The 15,191-nt window shown below is 38.4% G+C and overlaps 1 non-coding gene across 1 annotated transcript; it reads right to left on the reverse strand.

Moving 5' to 3' along the window:
* Nucleotides 1–13,146: 13,146 nt before the first annotated feature.
* LOC112625528 lies at nucleotides 13,147–13,253 on the reverse strand. Its single transcript, XR_003119622.1, has one exon. It is a non-coding gene; the product is annotated as a U6 spliceosomal RNA (small nuclear RNA).
* Between the last annotated feature and the right edge of the window lie 1,938 nt (nucleotides 13,254–15,191).

Below are 15,191 nucleotides of genomic sequence, written 5' to 3' on the forward strand. Positions count from 1 at the left end.
TCTAAGGGCACGTCTAGTAATTTTTGACTAGGAGCTGAAGATCATGAATTTTATGTTGCTGAGTGTCTAGCTTTCATTGTCTTCTTTTAAAGGGTGCTTGACTTAGTTCTGGTAGGCAGTTAAGTCACTCGCTTTTTAGTTTAATCGTTTTGAAAATTGCTGAAAATTTTGATAGGGCAGATACAGATTAGATTTTACTCTATAGCTGGTTTACTCCTGCTACCCAGGCATGGCTGGGTACTGAATGTGTGTGTACTGAATGCCTCAGAGAGTCAGTAAGAACTATCCTTTCTGGCTTGTTAGAACTTTATCATCTCTCAGGCCTAATGTGCTGTGAGAATTGTTTAGCTGATAGCACCCTAGTAATTGTCAGCTTAGCTTTGTGGGGTTTCAACCTGCACATATGTAGCTTAATGTTGAGCAATAGGCTTCAGAGGACCTCATATACATTTCTGGAACTTTTTCTCTAGATAGCTATCTCTTTTCTAGTACTCTGCCCCATGAATTCTAGCTGCCTCAGCTTTAATAGCTCTTCCGCTCAGGGAGGCCAGGATAGTCTACTTGTCTTCTTGTCCCTTCCACGGACTTTAGTCTGAGAAGTGCCTCCAGAAAGGAATTCAGGGTAATTGCAGGGCTCAGTTGATTTACATCATTTCTCTCAAGATCACAGTCATGTGCTGATTATTACCTAGTACCGGAACCAGCTCTTGTATGTATTTTACCCAGTTCTTTAATTGTTTATGAAAGGAAGAAAATTTGATACTAGTTACTCCAGCATGGTTAGATGTTTCTTTTTAAGATGATATATAGACCATCTTTTAAGGAATAACTCTATTGAGAACAATGAATTATTTAATATGAATGTATATTCCATGATTAAAGAGAATGCACACAAAACTGAGATACATTAAACTTTTTATTGTGAAAATCTATAATAGTGGAAGTATTTCTCTTCTAGGAAGAGAATTTGTCAGGAATCAGAAATTTTCAGGAGTTAACCTGTTTTTCCTTGGTCTTTAAATCATTCTATTTTCAAGAAAGAGAAAAATCATCTAAATTCTTTTCCATACTAACAAACTTGGCATTTCTGCCCATGGGAATCTGATGATGACTGTATTTAACAGTGTGAGAAAAATTTTCTTCTTTGGGCATTCTATTAGAAGGGAAAAGAGTTTGACCTTGTTTTGGTTTTCACATAAAATAAAGGTTCAGAGTTTTGTTTGTTTATTCAGGTTTTATTTTAATGTTCTTTGCCACTGGTTAAGGCTTGGGGAGTAGGTTGGGTGGGAGTTGAGCTGCCACACTTTAAAAACACGTAAGTAAAAAATGATGGAGCCTATTAAAGGAATTTCAAAGTCAAAAATACGTATCTCTAAACTCAACAGCTGGAAACTTTAATTTCTCCACAATAAGTCTCTGGCTTCTTTTTTCCTTAAAGAAGGACTAATTTTAATGGGTAATGTCTCTTTTCCTAACCTACTTTCTGGAATAGGAAGGGGAATATGTCTTATTTTACTCTTTTTTTCTTTTCTATAATCCCTCCATTTAAAGATATCAATACAATTTTCTATTCTTCCCACATACAGAGGGTGTTGCTGACACTGCTTCATTAGGCTGTGTTCTTGGAGGTGTTTCAGTGGGCTTGGTATGGATTTGTGTTTACCCCTCCACATATTTTCCTGGTGTTTCTAGAGGCCAATGCCCTATTTTGGGATACCTCTGGTGTCTGGCACAAAATTTCTGGAGTCATCTCAGAATCCTGCATACCAAAATGGGCAATAGGGTATCAATTTTCAAAACATATTTATCTATTTGCGTGTGTGTGTGTGTGTGTGTGTGTGCGCGCGCGCACACATACATTTTTAAAAAATTTTGTGCCTGGCCATAGTGGCTCATGCTTGTAATCCCAACAGTTTGAGAGGCTGAGGCAGGAGGATCACTTGAACAAAGGAGTTTGAGACTGGCCTGGGCAACATAGAGAGACTTTGTCTCTATTATTTAAAAAAAATTGTAGGGTATAATAAGATGTTAATAATTGATAATTGTTATCACTGGAAAGCTGAGAGTAAATGTTTATTTTCATATTTTTCATCTTTTTTTGGTTGTCAGCATTTTCCAGTATTTCTATACAAACGCATATTTTAAAAGTGAGCTATTTTAAAGATGTTTAAGTAATAACTTTAAAATGATAACCTCACATGATAAAGTCCAAACATAGAACAAAATGCTAATATTATTTTCTAAGTTATTGACTTTTTTATCAGTTGCACTAACTTCACTTAGTATTTATTTAAGACACAGGCACTCAATGCAGGAGTAAATGTATAGCACTTGTCTATACTTGCTTTGAGATGACCAAAAGTGGAAAGGCAGAGAAATTGACAGGGGCACTCATTACGGAGCTCATAGGGAGGGTGATTCCTCCCTGCATGAATTACTCATAAAAAAAGTACAGGAGATTCATGACATTGCCCCTGACAGCATTGAAATTCTTTTTAATGGGGGTATGACCTAAAACGAACCTTTGATACCTGATCATGATGATGGGCTGTTTATTTATTTCTTCTCCTTCGTTTCCAGCCGGGGAGATGATTAATGTACCTACCTTTCCCATGATGGCCTCTGTGTATAAGTTGCTGTCCTTGAAGGACATTCAATGTTTTAAAGTGCTGATCAGTCTAATTTCTTCCTTCTAGGCTGTCTAGAAAAGGACACCAACAATCACCCATGAGGATTGCCCTTCAACCTACCAGAGGAAATGATCGAAATGGGAGCTAGAGAAGATTGTTGTTGGAATCTCAGGTAAGCCATTTTCTATCTGACACAAGAAACTTACATACTTGGAGAGGATAGTTGAAGTCATGTTCAGGTAAAATGGTGCCATATAATGACAGCTGCCTGATGTGTGGAGGTCTTTTTTTTTTATGATGACAACAAGTTAAGCCAAATGGCAACTGAATTTTTTATTTGTTATTATTTTTATTCACGATTAATCGTGATAAAACACACATATTATAAAATTTACCATTTTGACCATCCCCAAGCGTACACTCAGTAGTAATATTCACATTGTTGTGCAAACAATCTCAATGATTTTTTTATCTTGCAAAACTGAAACTCCATATCCAATAAGCACCATCTCTTCATTTTCTCTTCCTCTCAGCCCCTGGTAACCACTATTCTACTTTCTGTTTCTATAAATTTGTTTATTTCAGATACTTCATACATTATATGACACTTTTTTGTCTTTTTGTGACTGGCGTATTTCACTTAGCACAATGTCTTCATAAGGGCTTCAAGGTTCATCCATGTTTTAGGATGTATCAGCATTTCCTTCCTTTTTAAAGGTTAAATAATATTCCATTGCTGACCACATTTTATTTATCCCCTGTCCATCGATGAATAGTTGGGCTACTTCCACCTTTTGGCTACTGTGAATAATGCTACTATGAACATGGATGTATTCAAATATTTGATTAAATATTTGCTTCCAATTATTTTGAAGTTTAAACTCATTTTCACTATCACTACTCAGAAGTGGAATTGCTGGATCATATATAATCCCATACATAAGTTTCTAACACTCCATCACTGGGAGGTAAATGTCGGAAACTTAGAAGTGCAGGTTTTGGTGCAGGAATGTGAGTAGTTAGAGGCTGATATGTAATACGTTAGGCCAGCGATCCAGAGCTACCCTATTGAAGATGAAGATGCACGCTTTATTTGGCAGAAGTTACAGTAGTGACAACAGCAAGGGATAGAAGGATCTAGAACACGTTAGTCATCTGGTCATAGGAAGCGAGATGGTAGTGGATGTGCACAGAAATGTCTCACATTATGGGAATAAAAAGGAAAGAACTATAGTTTTCAAACTTCAATCAACTTAGAAAAATTTGTGTCATCTTTTGATTCCTGGGCTTCATTCTCAAGAGATTCCCATTCAGTAAGCCCTTTTGAGGCTCAAAAATCTGCATTTTAATAAACATTAGAGAAAAATTATTGGGGAAAGATAATTCCTAACAACTGTCAGGTGATAAAAACTAACTCTTGATTACCCGTGTTAATATGAAGAAAACTACAATATCCTGAATCAATGACTCTCAAGTGCTGGGCTGTAACTGTTGTAACCAATTCTGTGCCAGCTACTTCATCACTTGGATAATTTGCTGCTTTAAGAAATACCTGGGCCCCAGTGCCTGATTCTCAGTGTGTGTTATATTTTTCTCTATCTTCACAGGTTGGCAATTATGTAGAAGGCCCACTTTTCCCAGTTTTAAGGTAGTGATTAAATCCAAATACAACTGAGTGCTTTAGATGAAGGAACCCACGTGGGACCACCATAGTTAAACTAAATGTCATACAGACTTCTGTAATGCTTTGATTTTTAGAAACTTGCCTCATGCTGTCACACAGTCTGTACAAGTCTGGCCCCTTCCTCATGATTAGTGCAAATCCTATGGTGCATCTCCCCCTGGTGCCTCTGTCTCTGGACTGCTTCCATGTGTGTCATCTTGCTTGAGCTCTACCCTTGCAACTATAGACTTCAGCTCCTCCTAACTTTTCAGTTTTCAAACCCATTCATGAATTGTTTGAGGTGAATAACTTTACTGAAGACCCCTGGAATGAAGAGAGGCACCATACTACTACATGGCAGTAATCTCCCACTTGCTAATTACCCCACACCATCTTCTGTTGTATTTTCTAAAATCCAAGCTCCGAATCTGTGCTTTCCTTGTTCATTCAGCTCTCTAGAAATTTCAGTAGAATCTGCCATTCTCCGTGGGATTGTTGCCATCAGCAAAAATTTTCTATTTACTACCAACAAGTCTCGGGGGTGGGGGAATAAATTGTGTTAGGATGGTTGTTTAAGATGTTATTTTCCCAGGATTCAGGGTCCTGAGTCTACACTATAGAACAACTACCAAACTATATCCAAGATCCTAAGGATGGTATGGGGAGGTCATGCCCTTTTCAAACTCCTGCAGTTCCACTCAAACTTTCTCTCTTTTACTTCAATCTAAGAAGAGTCTCCTAATGATCCAGATCATAACACATGGAATCCATAACTCTTCTAGCTTGCAATAGGCAGCACAGAAGCCAGGATCAAGAGTGCAGAGTAGCCTTCCTGATTCTCTTCCCCTTATCCCCATACCCAAATCTTAGTCCTCTGTGTTTTTAACATTCAGATTGTAGGATTACACTAAGAAAAGAAGACAGTGTTTGCCCCAACAGTGATTTATTTAAATTATTTTATGATACTAAGTATCCCAATTAATATCTTTGGACTTGACCCACTCATATCATCACTTGATCTCCTGAGGCAAGAGGATTGGCTGGTGGAAGGAAGGTAGACTGGAAAGGAGTCCCTCTAGAGCTGTTAATCCATTCCATCAAATCACCATAAATCAGTTCCTAATTTTCAATAGAAACAGAAACAGCATAATTCTAACTGGAACCTGCCTTTCACATTTCCCTGTAAACCACCATCTTGAGCACTGAATTTGTGGAGAATAAGAATTTATAATTGAGGGATGGGCACAGTGGCTCACACCTATAATCCCAGCACTTTGGGAGGCCAAGGTGGCAGGAATAGTTGAGTCCAGGAGTTCAAGACCAGCCTGGGCAACATGGCCAAACCCTGTTTCTACAAAAAATACAAAAATTAGCCGGGTGTAGTGGTATACCCCTGTAGTCCCAGCTACTTGGGAGACTGAGATGGGAGGATCATATGAGCCCAGGAGGTTGGGGCTGCAGTGAGCCATGAGCATACCACTATACTCCAGTCTTGGCAACATAGTGAGACCCAGTATCTGAAAAAAAAAAAGAATTTACAATTGAGATTTGAATTTTATTTTTATTTAGTTGGGCTACTACTAATGTTGGTCACTTTAAGTCATTTATTCAATCAATACATTTTATTAAGCAACTACTGTGGTTAGTAAAATACTAATTTTATTGAATAGCTACTATGCACTCACTGAGCTAAGCACTGGATACATAATGGTGAACAAAACAGAGATAGCATAATACCTGCCAGTCTGGTATGAAGGTCTCTAAGTAAATAAATAAACAAATACTTAGAAATTGTGAGTAGGCATCAAGAAGAAAACAATAAAAAGGAGCTGAGATAGAGAATAAAATGAAATATGTACTTTATAGACAGGGTCATGGGGCTTTTCTGAGAAGGTAACATTGAAGCTGAGACCTAAAGGATGGGAAGGAACTTGCCATGTGATGAGATGTGAAGTGGCTAAGGTGGTTTCCTAGGCAAAGGCCTTGAGGCCAAAGAGCCTGAGGCAAAAGGAACTGGCTGAAGCTGAATGGGAGGGAGTGGCAAGAGCCCAGGAGGTGGAGGTTGCAGTGAGCCAACATCGTGCCACTAAACTCCAGCCTGGGTGACAGAGCAGGACTCTGTCTCAAAACAAAACAAAACAAAAACAAAAACAAACAAACAAACAAAACAAAGAGAGAGAGATAAAGGTGGCTGTATCATCAGAGTTCCTAACACACAGGACCTCACAAGGCCATAGGGAGGAGTTCTGAGCCGTGGGAGAGGGTGGGTGGGAAAGGCATAGGACTGGAAGTAGGAAGGTGGGTGAGAAGCTCACTAACTGCCCACACAATCTGTCCTGTACAAACTTTTAATGCTGATTTTTCCATGATTGATGGCAATTTATTCTTTCTAGATGTCTCTCTTACTTGATTACACTGTTTTAGGTCAAGGACGGTGTTTCAGAATGTATTCAACACCTAGTAGTAGGTGTTAAATAAGTATTTGTTGACTATATGGATGTCCTATGTGCTCAGTTAGCTTGAGATACAATTGCTATATCTCCCTAGTACCCAGCACAGTGCTATGCACAGGGTACATGTGGAGGATTAATTTAGAGGGCTCTGCAGGATCACATAGAAAAGAGTTTTTTGGGGTTTTTTTTAATCTGGCATTTTCTCTTACTTTACCATATAATCTTACCTGAATAGACTTAGGAGCATTTTTCCATGAATTATTCATTTCGGCACATACCTTGTAAAACATCTAATGTCTCTAACCTTTTGAAACCGCGAGGCTTCCCCGACCAGCATTTAGAGTGAAATCTCTGTGGTAGCACTTTACCAATTTGCTCCTCAGCTCCTTTTCAGTTCTTGGCTCATGTGAATAAGCAGGCCAAAATGCTCTTCTGGGAATGCACAGCATGGATATATATTTTTTACTATCACAGCAGAATTGTTTTGAATACACTTCGGCCATGAGGTTAAAGCTCTCCACAAGGAATACTTCAGCAATAATTCTGCTGCCCTCTAGCTGAGCGCTGAAATCCCTCCGGAACGCCAGCATTACCCTTCAAGAATGGTTCTGAAATGACTTTACTCACTTCCCCGTCCTTTCTATTCCTATTGAAATTCTTCCAGAATGCTCACAGTAACTTTCAACCAGATGCCAGAATAACTTTTAAGTTCTAGAAAGATTTCTGTAACAATTTATTACACAACGCAACGCAAGCTCACTTTTTAAAGAAGAGGTCTGATAGGCACAGCTGGTCAAAATTGTATTCCAGATACCCTGTGGTTAGGTTATTTCAGCTTTATTGATGACTCAGAAATTATATAAAGGGATTGTGAAAGGACCAGCACACACGTGCAGATGAAAGGGTTGGATTTTCTCTTAGATTCTGCTGCCACTACTGCTACTGCTACTATTACTTTCTTTTCCAATTATCATTTTCAGAGACACTAGGCATCAAGACTTGGCTCTGACACTTGTTAAATAAAAGCCAGTGAACTTGGTCAGAAACAAAATGTATTCTCATAAGCTGGCCCCAAACTTGAGCAACACACAGAAATCAAATTATGTTCAAAATTCAAAAGCATGGGAAGATATATTTTTCATTCACTTATTCAGTAAATGTTTATTAAGTACCTACTGTGTGCCAGTGCTGCGCTAGGCGCTAGAAATACATGGGTAGACAAGATGGACATGAAATTTCCAATGTAGCAAGACCTCCATTGTTATGTGGAATTCCATTTGGAGACAGAATCAGGATCAATGATTTGTATGTGACCAAATATATAAAATCTATGCTTTGAGGCTATATTAGCTTCTTAGGTCTGCATTAACAAATTACCACAAACTTGTTGCCTTAAGACAATGGATGTTTATTCTCTCACAATTGTAGAAGCTAGGAGTCTGAAATCAAAGTGTTGTTTTCCTTCAAAGGCTCTAGGGGAGTGTGTTAGTCCATTCTCACACTGCTAATAAAGGCATATCTGAGACTGGGTAATTTATAAAGGAAAGAGGTTTAATTGACTCTCAGTTCAGGCGTCAGGAAACTTACAATAATGGTGGAAGGGGAAGCAAACATGTCCTTCTTTACATGGCGGCAGCAAGGAGAAGTGCCAAGCAAAAGGAGAAAAGCCTCTTATAAAACCATCAGATCTCACGAGAACTGACTATCACGAGAACTGTCTATCACAAGAACAGCATGAGGGTAACTGCCCCCAAGATTCAGTTACTTCCTACTGGGTCCTTCCCACAACACGTGGTGATTATGGGAACTACAGTTCAAGATGAGATTTGGGTGAGAACACAGCCAAACCGTATCAGGGAGAATCTTTCCTTGCCTTTTCCAGCCTCACGTGGCTCCTGGTGTTTCCTGGCTTGTGGCAACATCCCTGCAATCTCTGCCTTGGTCTTCACATGGCCTTTTACCTCTGTCTTCACGTGGCCTTGTTAGAAAGACAGCAGTCATTGCACTTAAGGCACACCCTAAACCAGTATGACCTCATCTTAACTAATTATATCTGCAAAAGCCTATTTCCAGATAAGGTCACATTCTAAGGTTCTGGGTGAACATGAATTTTGAGGGAGTGTATTATTTTGAGGAAATAATAATAAAATTATTATTTTACCCAGTCTAACAGTGAGCTCATTGCATTAAAACAATTAAAACTACTTTACAATTTTTTTTTTATGCGATCACCTTAAGTTGAGATAGCAAATGAGTTTTCTATTGTTTTTGGTTTTATTTTGATTCAGTCATTCCAATTTCAATTAATCAGCACGTGGTATAATTCACAATGTGTCATTATCCAAAAGATAACCAACTCTCTCGTTTGAGATTCTCTGTACATGGAGTCAAAGAAAATTGGCATAGAATATTGTAGAAGAATTTAGTTTTATATTTTGAAATACAAGGTATATTCTTAATACTTTGCTGAAAGCTTTACAAAAGTGGTATTTTCTTGAAGAATGCATTGTAAAGTCTATCAAAGCACAATAGTCTGAAAGGGATTTTTAATGTGTCAATTAAAAGAATCCTGATTACATTCTATGGGCAGTGACTAAGAATTCCTAAAAGCATGATTTTATTATTGTTATTTTTTAATCAGTGACAGGAGGCAACATTGTTCCATACATGGTGACAATGGAACATATAAATGGAAGGTTTTAATTAACATGTAGACCTCTTTTCCCTTTACAATGTAATTTTTTCCCTAATGGTAAAAGACAATATGTTTGAAAAATATTACATCACTTATCTTCCCTTTATATTAAAAAAGTCAGAGATGGTGCTTGAATTAAGAAAGGGACATGTCATATATTTATAGCAACTAATATGTGTTGGACAATCTTAAATTCAAATACTTTCACCAGTTGTTAAGCCATGTATTAAGACAGTTTATGGTTTTGGAAATATGGTTGCTGGGGCAATAATAGAGAAATCACTGGGTCCTGATGCATTGGTTCAGGTACTGCCTTTCAGGACTGATTGCTGAGTGTTTGGGGATGGTTATATAGTTTAATAGAAAAGCATGTGTTTTGTGTTTATACAAAATGGACTGGTTTCAAAATTCAGGTTTTCTACCTGCTTGTCTTTAGAAAAGTACATTTCAAAAGCTTCCTCAACAATTATTTTCTAGTCTGTAAATTCTAGAAAATTATTCTTCTCTCATGAGATTTAAGGATACAATGAAATAATACAGACAAACCCTCTGGCTCAATGGCTGGCAAATAATAAATATTTCTTGCTGCAATATTCTATGCTTCAATTCTTCTTTTCCAAAATGGGGACATAATACCTACTGTGCAGCACTATAGCCTAATGCTTAAGAACATAAAATTTGAGTTGAGAAAATCTGAGTTTAAACCCTGGCTACGCCACTACAAAGCTATGTAGCTTTGAGATAGTTACTGAGTGAATTGATGTTTCATCTTTTGCCTGAGAATTCATCTCTAATCTACTGCGTGGTTTCAGCTTCAGCCTTAGACTGTGAATAGCCAGTTAGCTAATTCCCATTTCAATGTCACTTCTGCTATTCTTGAATTTGCACATGATTAAGTAAGTTGCCATTATATCTAGTCAGTGTAAGAATATTATATAAATAAGTGAGGTATGCTTTTAGATGCATTGCTAGTTTATATGATGGTTTGAATTATTATTTAGGAAAGACTCACTTATTTCTCCTCCCATGTGTATGAAATATATTCCCCCTTCCTATCAGTATTGGGCTTGGCCCGATGATATACTTTGCACAATAGGATGTAGGTGTTTGTGATATAAGCAAAGACTTGGAATGTGCTTGTGCAATAGACTTTCCATCTTCCCCCTCTACTATTGCCATGAGAAGAGCTTCCTGCAAGCAGCTGCTGCTCCATCAGCCTAGGGCCCAGAATGCCCACCTGCAGAGTAGACTTGAGCCCAGCCTGCAGTGAGGAACCATGTCCAGTCAATCCTACAGCTTGAATCAGTCACCAGCCTAGATCAGCTGACCTTCAGCAGACCTATAGATATGTAAGCAAGAATAAATAGTTGTAGTTTTTAAGCCAATAAATCTTGAAGTGGTTAGTTATGTCACATAGCTGTCCGGTACAGATTATGAATATGCATTTTTAAATATAAGTAAGCGCTTTAGAGTTAACTTGAAGTAAAATTTTTCTTTCTTTTTTTTTGTGTGTGTTTTTTGTTTTTTGATTTTGAGACAGAGTTTCGCTCTTGTTGCCCGGGCTGGAATGCAATGATGAGATTTCAGCTCACTGCAACCTCTGCCTCTTGGGTTCAAGGGATTCTCCTGCCTCAGCCTCCTGAGTAGCTGGGGTCACAGGCATGCGCCCCCATGCCCAGCTAATTTTTGTGTTTTTAGTAGAAACAGGGTTTGTCCATGTTGGTAAGGCTGATCTCGAACTCCTAACCTCAGGTGATTCGCCCTCCTTGTCCTCCCAAAGTGCTGGGATTACAGGTGTAAGCCACCACGCCCAACTGTAAAATTTTTCTTAAGAGTTTTATATCATAAAACTCTATTATCTAGTTGATGTATAAATGTGCTACAATAATTAACAATGATTATGAAAGCTGTTGATTTTATATACAGAAATGATTTTTTAGAATGTTCAAATTTTTTTTTTTTGATGAAGTCTTGCTTTGTCACCCAGGCTAGAGTGCAGTGGTGTGACATTGGCTCCCTGCAACTTCCACCTCCTGTATTCAAGCAATTCTCTTGCCTCAGCCTCCTGCGTAGCTGGGATTGCAAACATGGACCACCTCGCCTGGCTAATTTTTATTAGAGACAGCATTTCACCATGTTGGCCAGGCTGGTCTCAAACTCCCGACTTCATGTGATCCACCCAGCTTGGCCTCCCAAAATACTGGGTCTACAGGTGTGAGCCACAGCACCCAGCTAGAACTTTCAAATATTTCAATAGGGAAACATTTGGATAATTTTAGAAAAATTATATATTCTTCAATCCAGCAAATGCTTATGAAAGTTAAAACAATAGGAATTCAAAGAATAGAGATTAGATTATATCATAATTCTGGTCTTTGTAGACTTGTTTGGTTCATTTCATGTGTTAAACAAGTAACAGAGAACTGTTTAAGTTTGAATTACTTAATTCCAGAGAAGTTATCTGGATAAGTGAACACAGTAATCTTACAATGACTTGAGCTTTGATAAAGATTTCTGGCTGGGCACGGTGGCTCGTGCCTGTAATCCCAGCACTTTGGGAGGCTGAGGCAGGAGGATCGCTTGAGCCCAGAAGCTCTAGGCCAGCCTGGGAAATATAGCGAGACTTTGTCTTCACAAAAAATTTAAAACTTTGCCATGGATGGTGGTGCATGTTTGTAGTCCCAGATACTTGGGAGGCTGAGGTGGAAGTACTGCTTGAGCTGGGGAGGCAGAGGTTGCAGTGAGCTGTGATCGTGCCACTGTGCTTCAGCTTGGGCAGCAGAGTGAGACCCCGTCTCAAAAAAAAAAAAAAAGATTTCTATAAAATCTCATGAATTTGTTATCATCATTATTATACCTTCATAGTCACTGTATCATGATAATTTGGTTGAAACTGTTTGAAACTAATAGGAACAGAATCTGGCTGTTGAAGCAAAATATTTATTGGAAGAATGTTGGCCAGCTTACAGGCTAATCAGGGCATTCTGGTCCAACTATGGAAGGAGTGCTAGCAGTTCAAGGTGGTGGCAAAGATCTAGGGAGAGGGTTTCCCCAATAATCTTTCCAGGATGCTTGCCTTGAAATGAATGAACTCAAACTTTCTCTGTCTTATTGCTACTTTTCTCAAGACTGAAATTCCAAGAAGTAAGCATCTGAATATCCTATGCAGGAGAGGACAGAGAACCACTGGGGACCACTGGGGACCTCTCATTTCCGCTAAAGATATCAGGAACTTACTGCCAGAGAAGGTGGAATGGATACCAGTCAGCCAAAGAATATCACCTGTTAATTTATTATTATTGTTATGAATATCACTTACCATCATCATTTTTATTCTCCATTGCTGGAAGGTTGAAGGAGATCTATACCTGGGGCATTTCTCAAAAGTATGATATAAGAATTTAGAGCTAAGATGGAATCTATGGCTGTGCATGAGTTAAACAGTGAGATGTCTCCAGGCAGAAGTAGAGATATTTCTGAGATGAGCCAATCTGGGACACCTGTTCATGTGGGATAGAACATTGAGAGGAGTGTTTTTCCTAATAGAGAATGGCTTGTCAATTTACAAACTCGGGTTTCTCCAAGAGGATTTGATAACTTCCTCCGAAGTCTTTACCAACAGATGAGAAGATTCTCCTTTTTGTCTTGTTGAGTGAGGTCCGTTTCACCAAACATTTTAATTATAATATTTTTTCTTTAAAACAATTATATATGGAACACTTCATGAATTTGTGTGTCATTCTTGTGCAGGGGCCATGCAAGTCTTCTCTTTATTGTTCCAATTTTAGTATATGTGCTGCTGAAGCCAGCACTCACCAAACATTTCACCTTGTTCATAGCCAAGATCTGCATATTAGTATCTTAGTCTTCTCAATACTTTAAAAAAGTCACTTGCATTTTCTGATCTTTGTTATTTACTTAGGAGTTATTCACTATGTTCTATGTACTTTGTATATGACTGCAAGCAGAGAGGATGGAGGGGTGCTTATGCTTTTGAGCTTAATTGAGAGAGTAGATAAAACAAATAGCTATGCAAATAATCATAGTTTTGATCGAAATGCCCTGAAGGAGACATGTAGGATGTAATGACGTGTGTAGACAATGAGGGACTAGCTTAAACATGGAGGGTCAGGAAGGCTTCCCTCAGGATTAGAGCTTGAGCTGAGACATAGAGGTGGAATAGGAGTTAGGTTAAGAGGGGTGGGGTGGAGGGAGTAGGGGTTTGGGACAGAAGCAGGTATTAAGGCCAGAGGTGGAAAGTAGCTCAGCCTACTGCAGACATCTTAAGACCTGTGTTTCTGGATTGCAGTGAAGGGAAGAGATTGGTGAGAGAGAAGATTCTCCTTTCTTTTCCAATGCTAAGACCAACAACTTTTAATATTTGAAGATGTTTCATCTTATCAAATGTGCTAATCTTTACAGTCTTCTAGGAAGCAGGTAGAGGAAGTAAATGGAAACATTGCAAAGAGGGGACATAGGCTATTTTTGGTACATGCTCCACGAAAGCATCGAAAAACCAGAATTCTGGCCATCTCATTTGACTTCCATGCTCCATGTCTTAAGCTGCGTTGACCAATCAGAGAGGCAAACAGTATCTAATGTTTGAGTCATCCCCATCCTTTCAAAATCCATTTGAAGACGGGTCATTTTTTTTCTCTGTTAGGTGCTTGGAAAATTTTCAGAAGAACAAATCAGACAGAGCAGTGAATGCTGTGTGTGCACACATTCCCTCTGGCCTGGTGTTTCCAGTTCAGTGGGCCAATTCTCACTTGTCATATTGAGTCCTTTATTACAACAAAATATTATTTTAAAGCTGCACTAACAGTAATTAGAAGCAATTGAGTTTTATCAACTAACACAAACTGTGGGATTTGAAACTTGGATTTTAGCTGGTATTTTAATGAAGTGTGTGTTAACAACACCAAATCTTCTGTCAGGGCAGCAGCTGAGTTGCATATACAGACCTTTGATGGGGGACCATATGTTAACGCTCAGAGGCGTCAGGCTCATGTGGGACTCTGCATATCCATACCTCACAAATCTGTCTCCAGGCCCATTTTTACTTTCTCCTTCTCCTAATGAAAATTCTGATCATCCTCACATTGTTTTGATAAAAATTTGGAATTAAAGATGATTATTCCCATGTGCACATATTAATAATACATATTTAGATGTGAGTAATGATGACTTAAATTTTCTCTTTGTGCAACTGTCTCATTTCAGCCTAAGATGTTAAAAGGACACATAGTACAGAATGTAGAACTTATTTAGTGAGAAGCAGGAGGTTAAGGAGGAAGAGAGAATAAAATGAAGGAGAAGGATGCTCTCTAACTTTCAGTTAGCATTTCTAATGGAATAAATATATGGAGGAAGCAGGTTGGTTTCTCTTTTTAAAAGACAACCTTCTAAACGGTGGTCAAGGGCCTTTTCAGTTGAACATTTTCAAAGAATAACCTACAGTTTACTAAAGAAGCTCACACAGCTAAAACCAAGACCATCACGGCAGAATGGAGCCTTTTAAACTATGAAAGCTATGCTCCTATAAGGACAAAATCTAGACTAGAGAAATATTGCTCATAAGCTTTGCAGAGAGATTTTACCTAATCAGCATGCAATTCAAACTAAAATCTAGTACTTTTAACTTTTTATCTGCTCTTCCTATTTTGACCAATGCCAGAAGTAGATGCTATTTGCCTAAAGAAGATAACACAGTGATGTGGTTTAGCTGTGTTTCCACCCAAATCTCATCA

The sequence above is a fragment of the Theropithecus gelada genome, chromosome 5 (genome assembly GCF_003255815.1).
Source record: "Theropithecus gelada isolate Dixy chromosome 5, Tgel_1.0, whole genome shotgun sequence".
Classification (NCBI taxonomy): domain Eukaryota; kingdom Metazoa; phylum Chordata; class Mammalia; order Primates; family Cercopithecidae; genus Theropithecus; species Theropithecus gelada.